Source organism: Salvelinus alpinus, chromosome 7 (assembly GCF_045679555.1).
Source record: "Salvelinus alpinus chromosome 7, SLU_Salpinus.1, whole genome shotgun sequence".
Taxonomy (NCBI): domain Eukaryota; kingdom Metazoa; phylum Chordata; class Actinopteri; order Salmoniformes; family Salmonidae; genus Salvelinus; species Salvelinus alpinus.
The window spans coordinates 8,217,104-8,240,766 of NC_092092.1; the positions used below are offsets into that span (position 1 = coordinate 8,217,104).

At 43.3% G+C, this 23,663-nt stretch overlaps 1 protein-coding gene across 3 annotated transcripts in view; it reads left to right on the plus strand.

The window, feature by feature from the left end:
- Positions 1–23,663, plus strand: part of LOC139580384 (RNA binding protein fox-1 homolog 3-like) — a 995,419-nt gene that overhangs the window by 339,665 nt on the left and 632,091 nt on the right. For all 3 annotated transcript variants that reach the window (XM_071409008.1, XM_071409009.1, XM_071409011.1), the window contains exon 3: positions 2,040–2,087. The gene's annotated coding sequence lies outside the window, so the exon portion shown is untranslated. The remainder of the gene's footprint in view (positions 1–2,039; positions 2,088–23,663) is intronic.

Sequence of the window (23,663 nt, forward strand, 5' to 3'; positions counted from 1 at the left end):
GAGATGGAGTGATCACACACATCACACGCATCAAACATCACACACACATCACACACACCACCTAACCGGAAAGAGAGGACACACACATCATACGCATCAAACATCACACACACATCACACACACCACCTAACCGGAAAGAGAGGACACACACACACACACACATCACACACACACATCACACACACACACAACACACAACACACACACACATCACACACACATCACACACCACCTAACCGGACAGAGAGGACACACACACACACACACATCACACACACACATCACACACACACACAACACACAACACACACACACATCACACACACATCACACACCACCTAACCGGACAGAGAGGACACACACACACATCACACATCACACATCACACATCACACACACATCACACACCACCTAAAAGGACAGAGAGGACACACACACGTGCACACATAAAGAAAGCAAGTATAACACTATGGAGGGAGAGAGAGAGAGAAATGAATGGAGAAGGAGGGAGAGAGAGAGGTAGAGAGTGTTAGAGTGAGCAGACAGCAGAGTGGAAGGTGTGTCTTTATTCCCACTGCGTCCCAAATAACCATGTAGTGCACTGTCAAGTAAACCTGGGTGCCTTTTGGGACAGAAACCTGTGTCTTTATTCCCTGGTAGTGGGCCAGAGAGACAGGCTCACAGGGTTATTATGAAGTGTTGAAGCCAAACTACATCCTGTTAACAGGGGTTTATGCCATAGCAGGGAGGAGAGAGGGATGGAGAGGAGGAGAGAAGAGGGGTATACACTGTTCAAACAGAGGCAGAAAGAGAGATGACAGTGGACCTCTATTCCTCTCTTCCTTCCTCGGCTCTCCACGAGTGTGTCTGTGTATTTCACACACACACACACACACACACACACACACACACACACACACACACACACACACACACACACACACACACACACACACACACACACACACACACACACACATCAGAATGAAAGATTCATCCATGTTTCTCAAACGTCATATTTCAAAGAATGTTCCAAATGTCAAATTTGTGTTGAAGATTAAGTTTAGGCATTAAGGTTAGGGTTAGGGTTAGGGTTAGGGTTAGGGTTAGGGTTAGGGTTTGGGATAGGGTTAGGGTTTGGGATAGGGTTAGGGTTAGGGTTAGGGTTAGGGTTTGGGATAGGGTTAGGGTTTGGGATAGGGTTAGGGTTTGGGATAGGGTTAGGGTTAGGGTTAGGGTTTGGGATAGGGTTAGGGTTAGGGTTAGGGTTAGGGATAGGGTTTGGGATAGGGTTTGGGATAGGGTTTGGGTTAGGGATAGGGTTAGGGTTAGGGATAGGGTTTGGGATAGGGTTAGGGTTAGGGTTAGGGTTAGGGTTAGGGTTAGGGTTTGGGATAGGGTTAGGGTTTGGGATAGGGTTAGGGTTAGGGTTAGGGTTAGGGTTAGGGTGTGGGATAGGGTTAGGGTTAGGGTTAGGGTTAGGGTTAGGGATAGGGTTTGGGATAGGGTTTGGGATAGGGTTTGGGATAGGGTTTGGGTTAGGGATAGGGTTAGGGTTAGGGATAGGGTTTGGGATAGGGTTAGGGTTAGGGTTAGGGTTAGGGTTAGGGTTAGGGTTTGGGATAGGGTTAGGGTTTGGGATAGGGTTAGGGTTTGGGATAGGGTTAGGGATAGGGTTTGGGATAGGGTTAGGGTTTGGGATAGGGTTAGGGTTTGGGATAGGGTTAGGGTTAGGGATAGGGTTTGGGATAGGGTTAGGGTTAGGGTTTGGGATAGGGTTAGGGTTTGGGATAGGGTTTGGGATAGGCTTAAAACAAGAATGATAAAAAACTACTTTCTATCAGTGGATTTGAACTAGCAACCTTCGAAATCAGAAACAGATGCTTGTGCACATCTCCCGACATCCTCAGATATGGATGTATAAGTGCGTGACTTGGCAGCCCCCTCTCCCCTCACCCATGCTACCTGACCTTTGCCCTTTTCCTACTCTTTCGTTTCTTATCACACTGGTTTTCTGTTTCTCTTTGTGTGTCTGCAGGTTCACAGGAGTAAAGATCTACAACAGCCTTCTGACTTCACCCTCACTGTGAGTACTCCACCTTTCCTCTTTACACTCACTGTGAGTACTCCACCTCTCCTCTTTACACTCACTGTGAGTACTCCACCTCTCCTCTTTACACTCACTGTGAGTACTCCACCTCTCCTCTTTACCCTCACTGTGAGTACTCCACCTCTCCTTTTTACCCTCACTGTGAGTACTCCGTCTCTCCTCTTTACCCTCACTGTGAGTACTCCACCTCTCCTCTTTACCCTCACTACCCTCACTGTGAGTACTCCACCTCTCCTCTTTACCCTCACTGTGAGTACTCCACCTCTCCTCTTTACCCTCACTGTGAGTACTCCACCTCTCCTCTTTACCCTCACTGTGAGTACTCCACCTGTCCTCTTTACCTTCACTGTGAGTACTCCACCTGTCCTCTTTACCTTCACTGTGAGTACTCAACCTGTCCTCTTTACCCTCACTGTGAGTACTCCACCTCTCCTCTTTACCCTCACTGTGAGTACTCCACCTCTCCTCTTTACCCTCACTGTGAGTACTCCACCTCTCCTCTTTACCCTCACTGTGAGTACTCCACCTGTCCTCTTTACCCTCACTGTGAGTACACCACCTCTCCTCTTTACCCTCACTGTGAGTACTCCACCTGTCCTCTTTACCCTCACTGTGAGGGTAGAGTAGAGTACTCACAGTGAGTGTAAAGAGGAGAGGTGGAGTACTCACAGTGAGTACTCCACCTCTCCTCTTTACACTCACTGTGAGTACTCCACCTCTCCTCTTTACCCTCACTGTGAATACTCCACCTCTCCTCTTTACCCTCACTGTGAATACTCCACCTCTCGTCTTTACCCTCACTGTGAGTACTCCACCTCTCCTCGTTACCCTCACTGTGAGTACTCTACGTGTCCTCTTTACCCTCACTGTGAGTACTCCACCTCTCCTCTTTACCCTCACTGTGAGTACTCCACCTGTCCTCTTTACCTTCACTGTGAGTACTCCACCTCTCCTCTTTACCCTCACTGTGAGTACCCCACCTCTCCTCTTTACCCTCACTGTGAGTACTCCACCTCTCCTCTTTACCCTCACTGTGAGTACTCCACCTCTCCTCTTTACCTTCACTGTGAGTACTCCACCTCTCCTCTTTACCCTCACTGTGAGTACTCCACCTCTCCTCTTTACCCTCACTGTGAGTACTCCATCTCTCCTCTTTACCTTCACTGTGAGTACTCCACCTCTCCTCTTTACCCTCACTGTGAGTACTCCACCTCTCCTCTTTACCTTCACTGTGAGTACTCCACCTCTCCTCTTTACCTTCACTGTGAGTACTCCACCTCTCCTCTTTACCTTCACTGTGAGTACTCCACCTCTCCTCTTTACCCTCACTGTGAGTACTCCAACATGACTATGTGTTTTTTTCCACTGCGGGTGATCTGAATTCACTCTCCAATGTTTGAGAGGGTGTATCCAACGAGGCAGTGGTGATATTACTGTTGTGTCATTTTGAGTGAACGGTGTCACTCATTTTGCAGGCCGGGAGTTTGGGAGTTTGATACCTGAATGACTGTTGTAACTTAGTATCCCAAAAACACTTTGCTATTTTTTGCTTTTGTAAGGAAACGTTACATTGCAGCTTTATTAACTGTGCAAAGTGTCAGAAAGAAGTCATGCTACAGTGTTGCCGGTCTGGAATTTCAAACAGTTCTCCAAGTCATTTATTTTTCAACATTCAACATGTTTCTGATGCTCTGTTTTATTATTTTGTTCACCTTGAAAACGAATACGTTCCCTCATTAGATTTAGCCTACCCTCAGGGTAGAACATAGAAATGAACACATTTATAATCAGTTTTGAATCTCTGAGGAGTGTGTGTGGTGTGTGGTGTGTGTAGTGTATGGGTCCACCCAGTGTTCCTCTCTTTCTATCCAATTGAAACTCATAAATCACTAAAAAGGGTTTTCTCTCAGGTTACCTGTACTGCTGGACAAAGGCCAAAATGTACTATTACGTTTTAAGCATTCAATAATATTGCATTGTATCAGCCACTAAGAGGCATTTAGAGTTATTGAGAGTCCATCTGACATAATGTGGGATACTGAGAGGGTACACAAAGGACAGTCAGAGCAAGACACCTAACCCTCATTTGCTTCAGGTGCACTGTAATTTGACAATATTGTTTCTACAGTTAAGTAGACAACGACAACCATCTCAACTCTGGAATCTGTGTTTGTTTGTGTCGAGAGAGAGAGAGAGAGAGAGAGAGAGAGAGAGAGAGAGAGAGAGAGAGAGAGAGAGAGAGAGAGAGAGAGAGAGAGAGACTATTGCACAGAAAACACTCTCACTGTCAGAGACTGGCACTGAATACAGACAGAATATATTGCATTCAGTGGTCCTAAATGACACCTTATTCCCTAATGTAGTGCACTATTTTGTAGTGCATCACCATCTGCCCATCTATCACTCCAGTGTTAACTTGCTAAATTGTAATTACTTCACTACTATGGCCTATTTTTTGCCTTACCTCCTCACGCCATTTGCACACACTGTATATATAATTATTTTTTTTCTATTGTGTTACCTACTGCACGCTTGTTTCTTCCATGTGTAACTCTGTTGTTGTTTGTGTCGCACTGCTTAGTTTTATCTTGGCCAGGTCACAGTTGTAAATGAGAACTTGTTCTCAACTAGCCTACCTGGTTAAATATAGGTTAAATATACCATATGTTACATAGCTGGAGACATTTTTTTCTCTCACAAGAAAACAGCCATTTTAGAACTAAGTGTTGTTCCCAAACGTATCAGTTCTGCTGATGTGTGTTTGTGAGGTCATCAAAGCCAACCTGGTCCTGTAGAGCTGTGGTTTGTCAGAAGATCCTAACTCAACCCGCTTGTGTTATATCTCTGACGTCACTACGATCTCTGAAGTGCATCAGCTGTTCCTACACAGAGAAGAAGCAGTGTTGAAAAAGTACCCAATTCTCATACTTGAGTAAAAGTAAAGATATCTTAATAGAGAATGACTAAAGTAAAAGTGAAAGTCACCCTGTAAAATCCTACTTGAGTAAAAGTCTAAAAGTATTTGGTTTTAAATATACATAAGTATCAAAAGTACAAATATTTTCTAATTCTTTATATTAAGCAAACCAGACGGCACCATTTCCTTGTTTGTTTTTTATTTACGGATAGCCAGGGGCACACTCCAACACTCAGACATAATTTACAAACAAAGCATGTGTGTTTAGTGAGTCCTCCAGATCAGAGGCAGTAGGGATGACCAGGGATGTTCTCTTGATAAGTTCGTGAATTAGACAATTTTCCTGTCCTGCTAAGCATTCAAAATGTAACGAGTACTTTTTGATGTCAGGGAAAATGTTTGGAGTAAAAAGTACATTATTTTCATAGTAAAAGTAAAATATGAATAGTAAAGTAAAGTACAGACACCCAAAAAACGACTTAAATTGTACTTTAAAAGTAGTTTTACTTAAGTACTTTACACCACTGCACAGAACAATCCCAAGTTTCCTCTCCGAACAAAAATGTAGTTAAAAGTGTGGGCGTTGAACCCGTAACAGCTAACAGCCTTAGTTAGCAGTGTGGCAGCATAAACAAAAGGTTATGGGGGTTGGTTGAAAACTTTTAGTTCACCACCTGCTGTAATGATTCACAGAAACAGAGCTGCTGTGTTCATAGCAGGATGTCAACAGTAACAGTCAATAGTTGCTATTCATTCTAGAACTGGTTGTTTTTTGACAGAAGGGAAAAGGAGAGAAGGTGGAAAAGTAAAAAAAAAATGGATGTCAGTGGCATCAAAGGATAGCATGGCAACAAAGGATAGCATGGCAACAAAAGGATAGCATGGCAACAAAGGATAGCATGGCAACAAAGGATAGCATGGCAACAAAGGATAGCATTGTAACAAAGGATAGCATGGCAACAAAGGATAGCATTGTAACAAAGGATAGCATGGCAACAAAGGATAGCATTGTAACAAAGGATAGCATGGCAACAAAGGATAGCATTGTGACAAAGGATATCATGGCAACAAAGGATAGCATGGCAACAAAGGATAGCATTGTAATAAAGGATAGCATGGCAACAAAGGATAGCATTGTAACAAAGGATAGCATTGTAACAAAGGATAGCATTTTATGCATCAATAATAAACCAGCAGACCTTTGAAGCAGTGTGCAGATGCGTGTTTCACTTTATCAGAAGTACATCATCAATGATGTCCGAAGATTCTTTTAATCACATGCTTTTCAAACTGCCAACTGCCAGATCCAACTGATTCTGCCGTGGTTCCGGTGCTTTCAAACACCGACCTCTACTGGACACCGTACTTATATAGTTAGGATTCTGCACATGTGGTTTCACCTGACCGGTAGCTTAGCAGGTGGAGTAGGGAGCAGTCAGTCAGGGAAAGGAGGGTATGAGGTCGACTCCTGTTGAAAACACACTATTTTAGAAAATTGTTTAATGTGAAACCACTTTCTGCACTGTTGTTTAAATACTTTTTATTTATTTAGTAAAGTGTAAGTTTCTGTCTTAAGCACCGTAAATAAGGCCATGGATTCAGTTTTTTTAAAATAGTCAACTTGAAGGCAAAACAGGGAGGCATGATGTTAACCTGGTATTCCAACTGAGTATTGGTTACTAAAGAGAACGACTTACCGCTGAGTTTTGATGAAAACAGTGGAGATGTTTTAAAAAAAATATAAATATATATATATCTGATAATCACACACTGCTATTTGTTGCTGACCAGCTGATGTCACTAATGTGGATTGTGAACAGATAATGAATCTCTGAGTACTGAACCATTTTCCGGCACAATGTGATGAAAGTGCCAAAGCCTTCCGAAAGCCTTGGTTTCCCTTCACTACTTAGTAAGTTATTTTCAGTATTATAACTATTAAAATGAATCCACTCACATTAGTTGCTCTGGATAGGAGTTTCTGCTAAATGAGTCAAATGTTTTACATTTTTGGGGGGAAAATGTACTTTAAATTACTGGCAAAACATAATCTACAGGACACTTGCTGCCACTAGCAATCCTTGCCAGTAACCTACCTTGCCTTCACTGACTCTTCTGTTGGCAGGGAATGTCATCCCTGTTAATGTTAATGTTAACGTCAGCCCTGTTAATGTTAACGTCATCCCTGTTAATGTTAATGTTAATGTCATCCCTGTTAATGTTAATGTTAACGTCATCCCTGTTAATGTTAATGTTAACGTCATCCCTGTTAATGTTAATGTTAACGTCATCCCTGTTAATGTTAATGTTAACGTCATCCTGTCATCCCTGTTAATGTTAACGTCATCCCTAATAATGTTAATGTTAACGTCATCCCTGTTAATGTTAATGTTAACGTCAGCCCTGTTAATGTTAATGTTAACGTCAGCCCTGTTAAAGTTAACGTCATCCCTGTTAATATTAATGTTAACGTCATCCCTGTTAATGTTAATGTTATCACTGTTAATTTTAATGTTAACGTCAGCCCTGTTAATGTTAATGTCATCCCTGTTAATGTTAATGTTAACGTCAGCCCTGTTAATGTTAATGTCATCCCTGTTAATGTTAATGTTAATGTCATCCCTGTTAATGTACTCTGTTGTATTCTGTTTATAAACACAGAGCTGTCAGTTCTGCAGCCTTGGTAAAGGTACTACAAAAAAGTACTACTATATACTACAATATTTGATCTATATCTAGCCACCACGTCATTGTAATAGTGACTTTCTTACCTGAACATCAGGTCAGTGAGTGTGATGGATTAGCTACAGTAAGTTACTGTGAATTTAATAATAACCCACTTTCAACAAAATAGTTGACAGTAGGTTATTACAAATTAAACATGAACTTACTGTAAACCAGCGGCCATTAAGCTACTGTAAAATGCACAGTATGTAAGGCCCAGCGCAGGAGATGAGAAGCAGGTACAGGGAGTGAACCATTTAATATAGACGGACATGCAACGGAACAAGAAGTGTCTGGACATAAACACGACAAACGATGCAACTACAGGGAACAACACAGAGGAGCAGACACATATGCAGGGACAAATCAACAAAGTGAGGGAGTCCAGGTGAGTCCAATGAGCGCAGCTGCGTGTTATGATGGTAACAAACGCATATGATGACGGGTAGCCTGGCGCCCTCGAGCGTCGGGTTGAGGGAGCGGGAGCAGGCGTGACACAGTAATCTCTTCACAGTGCAGCTCTTGATTGTCACTTGTGAAAATTGACATCATCATGTCAATTGTTCCAAAAACACGTGATTTTTTACCAACCAGCTCTCACAGTCTCGCGTCAGAATTAGACGTTTAATCATGTTTCTCAAAAGTAAAATTTCAACGTTGTTGCAAACTTACATTTATGGGACAAACATATACTCTCACACACACACATACACACACACACATACAGACACACGCAATCACTAAACTACAATTCTTTGTCTCAAAAACACACACGGTCTACGTGTGCATTCTGGCCGCAGTCAATGTCACGGTCTCTCTGCAGCCTGTGTCCCCTGATATCAGAGGAGATTAGAGACAGTATCAATGTCACGGTCTCTCTGCAGCCTGTGTCCCCTGATATCAGAGGAGATTAGAGACACTATCAATGTCACGGTCTCTCTGCAGCCTGTGTCTCCTGTTATCAGAGGAGATTAGAGACACTATCAATGTCACGGTCTCTCTGCAGCCTGTGTCTCCTGTTATCAGAGGAGATTAGAGACACTATCAATGTCACGGTCTCTCTGCAGCCTGTGTCTCCTGTTATCAGAGGAGATTAGAGACACTATCAATGTCACAGTCTCTCTGCAGCCTGTGTCTCCTGTTATCAGAGGAGATTAGAGACACTATCAATGTCACGGTCTCTCTGCAGCCTGTGTCTCCTGTTATCAGAGGAGATTAGAGACACTATCAATGTCACGGTCTCTCTGCAGCCTGTGTCTCCTGTTATCAGAGGAGATTAGAGACACTATCAGCCCAGTGACAGCAGACGTTTAACGCACGTACGAACTAACGAACGAATGAACACACACACACACACACACACACACACACACACACACACACACACACACACACACACACACACACACACACACACACACACACACACACACACACACACACACACACACACACACACACACACACACACACACACACACACACACTGTCTACACTACAGACTGAATCAGATCACTGCCTCTACAGGGAATAATAAACCTCTCCCTCTCCTCTCCTTTCCTCTTCCTCTTCCTCTTCCTCTCCTGTCCATGGGAATTTGGTGCTGCAGAATCAATTTGCTGTTAGTAAGTCCGTTGTGCGGAGTGTGCGCGTGTGTGTGTATGTGTATTGCTCTGCCAGCGATATTATCTGCGCTGTATTTCTTCCTAGGTCAGAGTAGACACAGACAAGGTCAGGACTACTGCTGATGGAGAGCTCTCTGTGTCTACACTGAGACACAAGCACCCATCCAGCCAGCAGAGAGAGAGAGAGGGAGGGAGGGGGGAGAGCTCTCTGTGTCTACACTGAGACACAATCACCCATCCAGCCAGCAGAGATCCTCACCATCCTCACCATCCTTTATCCTCACCATCTTTCTCCCCAGCACCTCTATCCTCACCAGCTCTCTCCTCACCACCTTTCTCCTCACCACCTCTCTCCTCACCACTTCTCTCCTCACCACTTCTCTCCTCACCACCTCTCTCCTCACCACTTTTCTCCTCACCACTTCTCTCCTCACCACCTCTCTCCTCACCACCTCTCTCCTCACCACCTCTCTCCTCACCACCTCTCTCCTCACCACCTCTCTCCTCACCAGCTCTCTCCTCACCAGCTCTCTCCTCACCAGCTCTCTCCTCACCAGCTCTCTCCTCACCACCTTTCTCCTCACCACCTCTCTCCTCACCACCTCTCTCCTCACCACCTCTCTCCTCACGACTCAAATGTGGATCTCGAACCACCAGTTGTGGATCGCTGCTTTACAGTAATACTAGCTGATATTGTGGCTGATATGTGGCTGATATTGCCCCCAACATGTGGCTGATATGTGGCTGATATTGGCCCCAGCATGTGGCTGATATTGTGGCTGATATGTGGTTGATATTGGCCCCAGCATGTGGCTGATATTGTGGCTGATATGTAGCTGATATTGGCCCCCGGCATGTGGCTGATATTAGACTCAGCATGTGACTGATATTGGCCCCCAGCATATTGGTGTGTTTAAAGAGTAGGGGTCATAAACACTCTGTCATTTACACAGTGGGGACAGAGAAAGGGGGGAAGTGGGAGTTGGGGAATGTGGAGGGGGAGAGCAAGATAGGTGGAGAGGGCAGGAGGAGGAGACATAGAGAGAGGTACAGGGAAAGGAGGAGACAGACAGACAGACAGACAGACAGACAGACAGACAGACAGACAGACAGACAGACAGACAGACAGACAGACAGACAGACAGACAGACAGACAGAGAGAGAGAGAGAGAGAGAGAGAGAGAGAGAGAGAGAGAGAGAGGAAAAAAGGTGCTTCTATCATTTGATCAACTTCCCCTGGCTCTGACTAAGACCAGTCACGTGGTTAGACATGGCTTGAGTCCCAAATGGCTGCCTATTATCTGTATAGTGCACTACTTTTAGGGTCCTAGTCAAGAGTAGTCTACTATAAAGGAAATAGGGTGGGGCACATCAAGGTAGTCTCCCAACAACCCAACAGGACAACACCCTTCATTCCCTGCTATTCACACAGTGTCAATGGTGTCTCGCTATGTTTCATCCACCCTTTTTTCCCAGAGAGAAAGAAAAAGAATAAAAAGCTGCAAGGTGATTGCGCCCCCAAGGAGAGGGGGACCTCCCCACATCCCCCTACCTCTCCTCCCTCTCCTCTTCTCCTATTAAACCCAGCATCGTATTACTTCTCCATGAGAGAGAGAGAGATAGAGAGAGAGAGAGAGAGAGAGAGAGAGAGAGAGAGAGAGAGAGAGATTTGAATATCTCAGCATTAAAATGCAAACATCTCCTTCACTCTCATGCTTTCAACTCAGATGTGTTCTCTGCTGTCACTATAACCCCTGGAGGAGAGGAGAGAGGGTGTAGGAAAGGAGAGGGGGTAGGAGAAGAGGAAAGGAGAGAGTGATGGGGAGAGGAGAAGGGGAGCAGAGAGGACAAGCGAAAGGAGGGGATAGGATAGAGGGAGTAGATGCTCTCAGTCTCACTGCAAAATTAGATGTTTATCCAAACTTCCACTCAATCATACACACTGACATTATTATTTCTTCCTCTCTTCCTCTGGTCCCTCATCCTTCTTGTTTCTTCTTTTCACACACCTGTACCCTTGAAACACAAAGCTGAGAGGTAGGAGAGGGGAGACATGGAAAATTCTTGCATCTTTTTATGACTTGGTATGGCTGTTCTAGTCCTATTCATCAACATGATCTGAATCTGAAGGCTGCTCTCTCTCTCTCTCTCTCTCTCTCTCTCTCTCTCTCTCTCTCTCTCTCTCTCTCTCTCTCTCTCTCTCTCTCTCTCTCTCTCTCTCTCTCTCTCTCTCTCTCTCTCTCTCTCTCTCTCTCTCTCTCTCTCTCTCTCAAATTCAAATTCAAATTCAAGCTGCTTTATTGGCATGAAAAACATTGTGTCAATATTGCCAAAGCAACAATGTATACAATATACATTGTAATACAATTAAAACAATGACAAATAATAATATAGAATGGCAGTAAATAATAATACAAAATTAAATATAAAAATAGTAACAATAAAATGGTAACAGTCAATAGTCGAATGTTATGTATGGTGTAATGCACCACTACCACCACCACCATCATTAAACTGCTATCATTACCATTACCACCCATACCATTACTATTTGGAATGATAAACAACAATAATAATACTAATAACAATAACAGTAAAAACAATAACAGTCATAATAAGTAAGTTACTGCTTACTATGCAGATGTTATTATTCAGTGTCCCTCAGGCTATGGCAGGCAAATATATATTTGGCTGCAAGAGGAGCCATTGCTCCTTCGCCCATGAGTATTTTTAGTTTTTCCTCTGGGTTTAATAAGTTAAAATTTGGAATAAATGTAGTCATTTCTGTGAATAATGAATCTCTTGGTGAGGAATATTTATCACAGTAAAGGAGAAAGTGCATCTCTGTTTCTACCTCCCCTGTCGTGCAGTGACCACATACACGCTCCTCTTTGGGTAGCCATGTCTTTTTATGTCTGCCGGTTTCTATTGCCAATCGGTGGTCACTCAGCCTGTACTTGGTAAGGATCTGTCTCTGCTTCGAATCTCTGACAGAGTAGAGATATTCAGCCAATTCATATTCTCTGTTTAGGGTCAGATAGCAATTTAGTCGGCTTTGGGATTTGGTTTCGTTTTTCCAATGTTGTATATATGAGTCCTTTGATTGGTTCATGATTTTGTTTATTGGAATTCTTTCTTTTGAAGCAGTGCTGGTGTCAGCTTGGTTGGTTAGGTCCAACACCAGCTGACTGAGAGGGCTCGTTTCTGGGCTCAGCTCTTGGGTTTGAAGTGCTTTAAATTGCAGACTCGAATTTGGACTTGAATTTAGATGTAGCCAAAATTTTAATGATCTTTTCTGTATTTTCATTATTACTGGAAAGCGGCCCAATTCTGCCCTACATGCATTAGTTGGTGTATTTCTCTGGACTTGTAGGATTTTCCGACAGAATTCTGCATGTAGGGTTTCAATTGGATGTTTGTCCCACATTTTAAAGTCCAGTTTATTGAGTGGCCCCCAAACCTCACTTCCGTAAAGAGCTATTGGTAGGATTACACTGTCAAATATTTTGGTCCAAATTCTAATTGGGATGTTGATTTTGAATAATTTCATTTTTATTGCATACAATGCTCTGCGGGCTTTTTCTTTGAGTGCATTCACTGCCATATTAAAGTTTCCCGATGCAGATATGGTCAGACCAAGGTAGGTGTAATTTTTTGTGTGTTCAATGATGGTGTTGTTCAGGGTGAATTTATATTTGTGTTTCTGACATCTGTTTTGTTTTTGGAAAATCATGATTTTAGTTTTTGGGAAATTTACTGCCAGGGCCCAATTATGGCAATATTGCTCTAGAATATTAATGTTCTGTTGAAGACCTTCTTTGGTTGGTGATAGAAGTACCAAGTCATCAGCATATAGCAGGTATTTCACCTCTGTGTCAAATAGTGTGAGTCCTGGGGCTGGAGAATGGTCCAACATGTCTGCTAATTCATTGATATAAATGTTGAAAAGATTTGGACTCAAACTACAGCCTTGTCTCACACCTCGACATTGTGAAAAGAATTCTGTTCTTTGGTTTTTGATTTTTATTGCACACTTGTTTTCTGTGTACATACATTTTATTAAGTCATACACCTTACCACCAAGCCCACTTTGTAGAATTTTGTAGAATAGCCCTTCGTGCCAAATAGAATCAAATGCTTTTTTAAAGTCAATAAAGCAAGCAAAGATTTTGCCCTCTTTTTTTTGGTGGACGTGTTTATTAATTAGTGTGTGTAAGGTGTATATATGGTCAGTAGTGCGATGGTTAGGGAGAAAGCCAATTTGACATTTAGTTATTACATTTTTTTCTTGAAGAAAGGTTTGGATTCTTGAATTCAAAATGCTACAGAAAACCTTTCCCAAGTTACTGTTTACACAAATTCCCCTGTAATTATTGGGGTCTGATTTGTCTCCACTTTTGTGGATAGGGGAGATGAGCCCCTGGTTCCAGACATCAGGGAAGCAGCCAGAAGTTAAAACCATGTTGAACAATTTAAGCACAGCATTTTGCAACTCAGGTGTGCTGTTTTTCAGCATTTCATTTCTGATGTTGTCTAGACCACAAGCCTTCTTTGATTTAATAGATTTGAGCTTTTCATTTAGTTCTTGTTGGGTTATTGGGTAATCTAATGGATTTTGGTTATTTTTAATGACTGATTCAAGGATGTTCAATTTTTCTTTAATTTCTAATTGGTTCTGTTTTAAGTCTTTTTGTGGGATGTTTTTGTATAGATTATCAAAATAAGTTTTCCAAATTCCTACATCTTGTATGGCTAATTCTTGTGGCTTTGTTGTGCTTAAATTGTTCCACATGTCCCAGAACTGATTTTGGTCAATTGCGTTTTCAATTTCATCAAGTGTCTTGTTGGTATAATTCAGTTTCTTGCGTTTCAGTGTATGTTTATACTGTTTCAGAGTTTCAAAGTATTCATATCGTAGCTCTGGGTTGTTTTGCTGCTTATGTTTTTTGTTTGACATTTGTCTTAGGTGTTTTCTAATTGTTTTACATTCATTATCAAACCATTTGTCAGAAACATTTTGTTTTTTGTTTCTGATGTTGCATTTCTTTGGTTTTCTCAAATTTGCTTTCGATGCTGCTTTTTGGAATATGCAGTTGATGTTTAGAGTAGCCGAATTGACACCATCTTTATTGTTTTGGTATTGTGAGTTATTGAAAAACTGTATAGAGTTCATCATTTCTTTTGAGTTCAATGTTTCAATGAATCTCTCTGCACTGTTTGGAGCCCATCTGTATGATTGGTTTATGTTGAATAGTTTATTGGGCAGTTTTTTTGAATGAATATTGCCGGTTAATTTCTTCAAGAACACGTTGATCTGACTGTGATCTGACAATGGTGTCTGTGGTCTGACAGTGAATGCACTAATGGAGGAGGGGTCAATGTCCGTGATGGCATAATCGACTACACTTGTCCCAAGAGCTGAGCAGTAAGTAAACTGACCTAAAGAGTCCCCTCTGATTCTACCATTAAGCATGTACAGGCCTAAGGCTCGACAGAGATGCACTAACTCCTTCCCATTTTTGTTCAGTATTTGGTCAGGACTGTTTCTATTATTTATAATAGGGCTGCTGTACAAGGAGGGGTGACCAAATATGTGGTGGTTACCTCCCGCATCAGTGTAGTCAGGCTCAGAACCTGTTCTTGCATTGAAATCTCCACAAAGAAGCACTTTACCCTCTGCCTGAAATGTAATGATTTCTGTATGGAGATTGTCAAAAAACTGATCATCATAATATGGTGAATCTGAAGGAGGAGCATAAGCTGCACATATGTACACATCATTGTCACAATAGATTGTACCTTTGTTAAGTTTTAGCCAAATGTGACTGGTACCTTTTTTCATTTCATTCAGTGCCAAGTCCTGCTTATGCCAAATGATGATTCCACCTGAGTCTCGGCCCCGTTTAACATTTTTATGTTTGATTGATGGTAGTAAGCTTTCTCTATACCCTGAGGGACACTGAGTATCTATGTCTCCACGACACCATGTTTCCAGTAGGATTATGATGTCCTGTCCCTGGATGTTTTTAATAAATTCTGGATTTGTTGTTTTATAACCAAAATGTGAAGAGTAAAGTCCCTGGATATTCCAAGAGCTGATAGTTAATGATCTCATTTATAATAAGTGATATTCACTGGTTTGAGTAAAGTACATTGAAAACAATACAAAATAATATATACAGTGGGGAGAACAAGTATTTGATACACTGCCGATTTTGCAGGTTTTCCTACTTACAAAGCATGTAGAGGTCTGTCATTTTTATCATAGGTACACTTCAACTGTGAGAGACGGAATCTAAAACAAAAATCCAGAAAATCACATTGTATGATTTTTAAGTAATTAATTTGCATTTTATTGCATGACATAAGTATTTGATCACCTACCAACCAGTAAGAATTCCGGCTCTCACAGACCTGTTAGTTTTTCTTTAAGAAGCCCTCCTGTTCTCCACTCATTACCTGTATTAACTGCACCTGTTTGAACTCGTTACCTGTATAAAAGACACCTGTCCACACACACAATCAAACAGACTCCAACCTCTCCACAATGGCCAAGACCAGAGAGCTGTGTAAGGACATCAGGGATAAATTGTAGACCTGTACAAGGCTGGGATGGGCTACAGGACAATAGGCAAGCAGCTTGGTGAGAAGGCAACAACTGTTGGCACAATTATTAGAAAATGGAAGAAGTTCAAGATGACGGTCAATCACCCTCGGTCTGGGGCTCCATGCAAGATCTCACCTCGTGGGGCATCAATGATCATGAGGAATGTGAGGGATCAGCCCAGAACTACACGGCAGGACCTGGTCAATGACCTGAAGAGAGCTGGGACCACAGTCTCAAAGAAAACCATTAGTAACACACTACGCCGTCATGGATTAAAATCCTGCAGCGCACGCAAGGTCCCCCTGCTCAAGCCAGCGCATGTCCAGGCCCGTCTGAAGTTTGCCAATGACCATCTGGATGATCCAGAGGAGAAATGGGAGAAGGTCATGTGGTCTGATGAGACAAAAATAGAGATTTTTGCTCTAAACTCCACTCGCCGTGTTTGGAGGAATAGAAGGATGAGTACAACCCCAAGAACACCATCCCAACCGTGAAGCATGGAGGTGGAAACATCATTCTTTGGGGATGCTTTTCTGCAAAGGGGACAGGACGACTGCACCGTATTGAGGGGAGGATGGACGGGGCCATGTATCGCGAGATCTTGACCAACAACCTCCTTCCCTCAGTAAGAGCATTGAAGATGGGTCGTGGCTGGGTCTTCCAGCATGACAACGACCCGAAACACACAGCCAGGGCAACTAAGGAGTGGCTCCGTAAGAAGCATCTCAAGGTCCTGGAGTGGCCTAGCCAGTCTCCAGACCTGAACCCAATAGAAAATCTTTGGAGGGAGCCGAAAGTCCGTATTGCCCAGCGACAGCCCCGAAACCTGAAGGATCTGGAGAAGGTCTGTATGGAGGAGTGGGCCAAAATCCCTGCTGCAGTGTGTGCAAACCTGGTCAAGAACTACAGGAAACGTATGATCTCTGTAATTACAAACTAAGGTTTCTGTACCAAATATTATGTTCTGCTTTTCTGATGTATCAAATACTTATGTCATGCAATAAAATGCAAATTAATTACTTAAAAATCATACAATGTGATTTTCTGGATTTTTGTTTTAGATTCCTTCTCTCACAGTTGAAGTGTACCTATGATAAAAATTACAGACCTCTACATGCTTTGTAAGTAGGAAAACCTGCAAAATCGTCAGTGTATCAAATACTTGTTCTCCCCACTGTATATATATATATACATATACATACATATATATATACATATACATACACACACACACACACACACACACACACACACACACACACACACACACACACACACACACACACACACACACATACATACATACATACATACATACATACATACATACATACATACATACATACATACATACATACATACATACATACACCATTATATATAAATATTATTATTATACCGGTGCCAATAAAAAATTAAGAATAGTTGTAAACAAATGAATAAGAATGGAATAAGACTGCATAAAAAATAAGTACAATGCAATCTGCAACCCTGTGTGTGTGTGTGTGCGCGTGCGTGTGTGTGCGTGCCCGTCTAGCCCAGTAGTCTGCATATTAGTTGCAGTAGTTGGCGCACCTCTCCTATCTCTGATTGTTCTAGGTGTCTTTTGCCAGAGGTTACCTCAGCATATGTAGGCTGATGATCTGAATGATACATGGTGTGGACTGCATCATGTGGTGTACTTCTCTGAAGGACAGTGTTCTGTCCGACCCTGGAGTAGTGGTCAGAGCTGTGTTGTGATGGGCCAGGTCCAGTAGAGATGTGTTGTGACGGGCCAGGTCCAGTAGAGCTGTGTTGTGATGGGCCAGGTCTAGTAGAGATGTGTTGTGATGGGCCAGGTCTAGTAGAGATGTGTTGTGATGGGCCTGGTCCAGTAGAGCTGTGTTCTGATGGGCCTGGTCCAGTAGAGCTGTGTTGTGATGGGCCTGGTCCAGTAGAGCTGTGTTGTGATGGGCCTGGTCTAGTAGAGCTGTGTTGTGAAGGCCCTGGTCTAGTAGAGCTGTGTTGTGATGGGCCGGGTCTAGTCGTGCTGTCCTGAGACGGGTCTGGTCTCGTAAATCTGTGTTGTGATGGGCCTGGTCTAGTAGAGCTGTGTTGTGATGGGCCTGGTCTAGTAGAGCTGTGTTGTGTTGGGCCTGGTCTAGTCGTGTTGTCCTGATGCGGGTCTGGTCTCGTAAATCTGTGTTGTGATGGGCCTGGTCTAGTAGAGCTGTGTTGTGAAGGCCCTGGTCTCGTAAATCTGTGTTGTGTTGGGCCTGGTCTAGTAGAGCTGTGCTGTAATAAGCCGTGTCTGGCTCTTTTCTCCTGGGGATGGTGGAGGTACTGTTGTTTCAGAAGGTGGGGCGGGGGACCTCTGTTGCTGGGGTGATGGGTGTGTGGGTCCCTGCCAAGTGTTGCATCTTTTAGGTCCTTGGCAAAGGTTCTGACACTGTCCTGATCAAGATGTACATCATCGTATAAGTGTTGACATGTCAGAGTGGGGTGGTGAGCCGTTCTGACGTTGAGTAGTGAGGCACAGTCCACAGTGATCTGTTGATTTATTTTGTCGATCAACTGTCCTGGGAAGTCTTTTCTTGGTAGGAGGGTGGACACAACTATATTGGTTGTTGGGAACACAGCCTGTGCCCGTTCTGCCACTCTTCTCACTGCCCCAGATACATCTTCACCTTTGGCATGAAGGTCGTTTGTGCCAGTGTGGATGATGATGTTGTCGAGGGTGTCAATCCTGGTCTGACTGAGTAGCTGCATTGCACTGTCAGTTGTAGGACACCAGAACTTATACACCTGGTGTCTAGGGAATAATCTTTCCTGGACTAAGAACTTCCCATTTGAATCAATAAGGATTGCAGTTGTGGGTGACTGTCTGGCTGGAGCAGACTGGGAGGATGGTATTCTGACCTTGGCTGGAGCACACTGTGTTGGAGCAGACTGAGAGGCTGGTTGGCTGACCTGGGCTGGAGCAGACTGAGAGGCTGGTTGGCTGACCTGGGCTGGAGCAGACTGAGAGGCTGGTAGGTTGACTTGTGCTGGAGCACACTGTGCTGGAGCAGACTGGGAGGATGGTATTCTGACCTTGGCTGGAGCACACTGTGTTGGAGCAGACTGAGAGGCAGACTGAGAGGCTGGTAGGTTGACCTGGGCTGGAGCACACTGTGCTGGAGCAGACTGGGAGACTGGTATTCTGACCTGTGCTGGAGCAGACTGGGAGACTGGTATTCTGACCTGTGCTGGAGCAGACTGAGAGGCTGGTTGGCTGACCTGGGCTGGAGCAGACTGGTAGGCTGGTGCAGTGTCATCAGGCTGTGTGGTGGAGGCCATGCTGGTCTCGGGTTCTGCTTGTGTTATGCCAAGCTGGTGGACATGTTCTCCAGATGCAGAGGACATAATGACTCGCTGCTGGTTGAGGAGGTCAATGTACCTCTCTCTCTGCTCTAGCTGCTTTCTTGTTGTGCTCAGATGGTCTCTGAGGTCATCATTTGTCTGACTCAGTTTGTCCATTGCTTTCTAGTTTAGCAATAGATGCTCTGCTCTCCTCCTTGAACTGTTTCATCTCTTCTTTAAGTTTCTGGACAGTGTCCTCCTCTTGAAGCATGTTCTCTCGGAGTTCTATGACCTCTGCTTCAACTAGAGAGAGGGTGTTGTGGAAACGTTGCATAGCAGGTGTTCTTGGTGTTGTAGGCATGTCCTTGGCTCTGTCTGCTGCAGGTGAGGTAGGTAGAGGGACACTGAGGGCTTCTTGCTGGGTCACAGAGACCGCTGGGGCCTGCTTTTCACCGTCATCTCCCTCCTTGACTTTTTCCTCAGTTTCTGAGATGATTTCAGCTTCTGCTTTTAGGGTAGTAAACCTATTCTCAAAAGCCTGGAGGCTTGAATCATTGCCTTGTATCAATACAGTTCCATTATTATATACGTTTACTGTTTGATATGTGTTGCTATGGTCAGCTTCTTCAAAAATGCTGATCTGACATCCTTTGCTGATGCCTCTCTTTTTTGAAAAAGGGAAATGGTTGCAAATAACCCTTTTCCATATGTGCCCTCGTTTGGTATTAAAAATTAAATTTGCTCTTGTTTTGCAACTGGTAAGATCTGCAAACAGGCATTCATGGTTCTGTCCCATCAACAAACCTTTGAAACTTTTCTTAGCTTTCTCTGTTTTGATGTCTGGTGGGTAAACAACTTCCATAGCAACGCTGGTAATGTTGGCTGATGTTGCAATAGAAGTGTTGTTTCTTGTTTAATTGTCTTTTATGTCTTTAGAGGACTGCTTCACCTTGATGTCCCCTTTCCCTTTTCTTCTGTCCTTATTTTGTCCCACTTTGTCCCTTCTTCTCTTCTGTCAACTAGACACTCCTTGTTAGCTAGCTAGCTTCTTTTCAGGAGAGTCCTTAGCAACTGCCTAGCAACAGGTAAACAACTTAGCTAGCTAAGAAAACTGTATAATTTTATGACAAATTTTTACTTTTTCAGAATCCTTTCTTCTTTGTTTGCTGCTTGTTTGGTCTCCTATTCTGTCTAGCAGTTTTCTTTTGTTTTTTTCGATGTACTTTACTCTAAAAACCATATAAATCTCAATATTTTTAGGAGCTCATCTTTTCAGCTGCTGCTGCTTAATTTGGAACTCTCTCTCTCTCTCTCTCTCTCTCTCTCTCTCTCTCTCTCTCTCTCTCTTTAAAAAGTATAGTGAGGCTTTCATAGCAGACGCTGCAATGACACACAGAGACAGTCTGCTGAAATCTGTCTCTTTGCCAGCAGTAAATTCCTTGGCTTGGAGGGAGGAAGAGGAAAACACGTTAGACTGAAGAAAGAGAAGAGATGAATGTGTGAGGCAATCTGCTCAAGGGACATACTAAAAGAGAGACAGAGAGACAGAGGGAGAGAGAGAGAGAATTGTGCAAAAATATCCTCCGTGTACAACGTAAAACACAAAATAATGCATGCAGAGCAGAATTAGGCCGATACCCGCTAATTATCAAAATCCAGAAAAGAGACGTTAAATTCTACAAAACACCTAAAAGGAAGTGATTCCCAAACCTTCCATAACAAAGACATCACCTACAGAGAGATGAACCCGGAGAAGAGTCCCCTAAGCAAGCTTGCCCCGGGGGTCTGTTCACAAACACAAACACACCCCACAGAGCCCCAGGACAGCAACACAATTAGACCCAACCAAATCATGAGAAAACACATTTTTTATTGCTAGACACACTGGAAAGGATTAACAAAAAAACAGAGCAAACTGGAATGCTATTTGGTCCTAAACAGAGAGTACACGGTGGCAGAATACCTGACCACTGTCACTGACCCAGAATTAAGGAAAGCTTTGTCTATGTACAGACTCAGTGAGCATAGCCTTGCTATTGAGAAAGGCTGCTGTAGGCAGACCTGGCTCTGAAGAGAAGACAGGCTATGTGCACACTGCCCACAAAATGAGTTGTAAACTGAGCTGCACTTCCTAAACTCCTGCCTAATGTATGACCATATTAGAGACACATATTTCCTTCAGATTACACAGATCCACAAAGAATTCGAAAACAAACCCGATTTTGATAAACTCCCTTATCTACTGGGAGAAATTCCACAGTGTGTCGTCACAGCAGCCAGATGTGTGACCTTTTACCACAAGAAAAGGTTAAGCAGGGAAGAACACAGGTACAAACACCATGTTATAAAATGTATAAAAACCAGTCTAGGACCGATAGGAACGTTGACTAATCTGCTTTCTACTACACTGAACAAAAATATCAACGCAACATGTAAAGTGTTGGTCTCATGTTTTATGAGCTGAAATAAAAGTTCTCAGAAATGTTCCATAAGCACAAAAAAGATTATTTCTCTCTAATGTTCTGCACAAATTTGTTTACATCCCTGTTATTGAGCATTTCTCCTTTGTCAAGATAATCCATCCACCTGACAGGTGTGGCATATCAAGAAGCCGATTAAACAGCATGATCATTACACAGGCACACCTTGTGCTGGGGACAATAAAAGGCCACTCTAAAATGTGCAGTTTTGTCACACAACACAATGCCACAGATGTCTCAAGTTTTGAGGGAGCGTGCAATTGGCATGCTGTGTGTAGGAATGTCAAACAAAGCTGTTGCCAGAGAATTGAATGTTAATTTCTCTACCATAAGCCGCATCCAATGTTTTTTAGAGATTTTGGCAGTACGTCCAATCTGCTTCAGTAAACAGGACTGTAGTGATGCCCAACCAACTGACAGTGTGAAAAAACGGCCTTCATTACAACCAACCTTCAATATCCCTCTACCAGTTTCTGTGTTTGTCGCTCTCTCCATTTCTGTGTGTGCGAGTGTGTGTGTGTGTGTGTGTGTGTGTGTGTGTGTGTGTGTGTGTGTGTGTGTGTGTGTGTGTGTGTGTGTGTGTGTGTGTGTGTGTGTGTGTGTGTGTGTGTGTGTGCTACTGTACTATAAAGGGCACCAATTCTATTGCTGGGCACCAATTCCATGTTGGAGAACATCACCTATTTCTTGCAGGAACGGTTGAACTTTTCCCACTGCAGATTATTCATGTATTTATTACAAGGAAAAGTTCACAATTGTCTGAACTATTGGATGATATCAAGTAGCTGAAAACTCCAATCAACACAAACATTTCCGGTGAAATGTCAGGTCAGGGTACGGGGCTGTCCCCCTCAATCAACCGGCTGTTATCCCCTCCAATCTGACATATACAATATCAGGATAAAAATGTCATCTCAGTATTTTTGGTTGGTTGGTTGTTTGTTTGTTTCTGGAATCAGAGACAGCTGCAAGTGCCACTGTCAGTGCTCAGACAGATAACTATATAATTCATATAATTTCTTTATGGCTGACTGTCACACGTCATAAACAGACGCTATAAGGCGTCTGACCGTAAGGTGCTACAGAGGGTAGTGCGTACCGTCTTTGTACATCACTGGGGCCAAGTTTCCTGCCATCCAGGACCTATATACTGGGCGATGTCAGAGGAAGGCTCCAAAAAATTGTCAAAGACTCCAATCACCCAGGTCATAGGCTGTTCTCTCTGCTACTGCACGACAAGCGGTACCGGAGCGCAGAGTGTCTAGGACCAAAAGGCTCCTCAACAGCTTCTACCCCCAAGCCATACGACTGCTGAACAATTAATCAAATGGCCACCTGGACTATTTGAATTGAAACCCCCCCCACCCCCTTTTGTTTTTACACTGCTGCTACTCGCTGTTTTTTATCTATGCATAGTCACCTCAACTAACCTGTACCCCCCCCACACACACACGCTTTCTCTGCCCTTAACCTTGTTCTGAACACCTCCAAAACAAAGGTCATGTTTGGTAAGAAGAATGCCCCACAGCTATGATTACTACCTCTGAGGGTTTAGAGCTTGAGGTCGTCACCTCATACAAGTTCTTGGGAGTATGGCTAGACGTTACACTGTCCTTCTCTTAGCACATATCAAAGCCGCAGGCTAAAGTTAAATCTAGACTTGGTTTCCTCTATCGTAACTGCTCCTCTTTCACCCCAGCTGCCAAACTTACGCTGATTCAGATGACCGTCCTACCCATGCTAGATTACCGAGACATAAATTTATAGATCGACAGGTGAGGGTGCTCTCGAGCGACTAGATGTTCTTTACCATTTGGCCATCAGATTTGCCACCAATGCTCCTTATAGGACACATCACTGCACTCTATACTCCTCTGT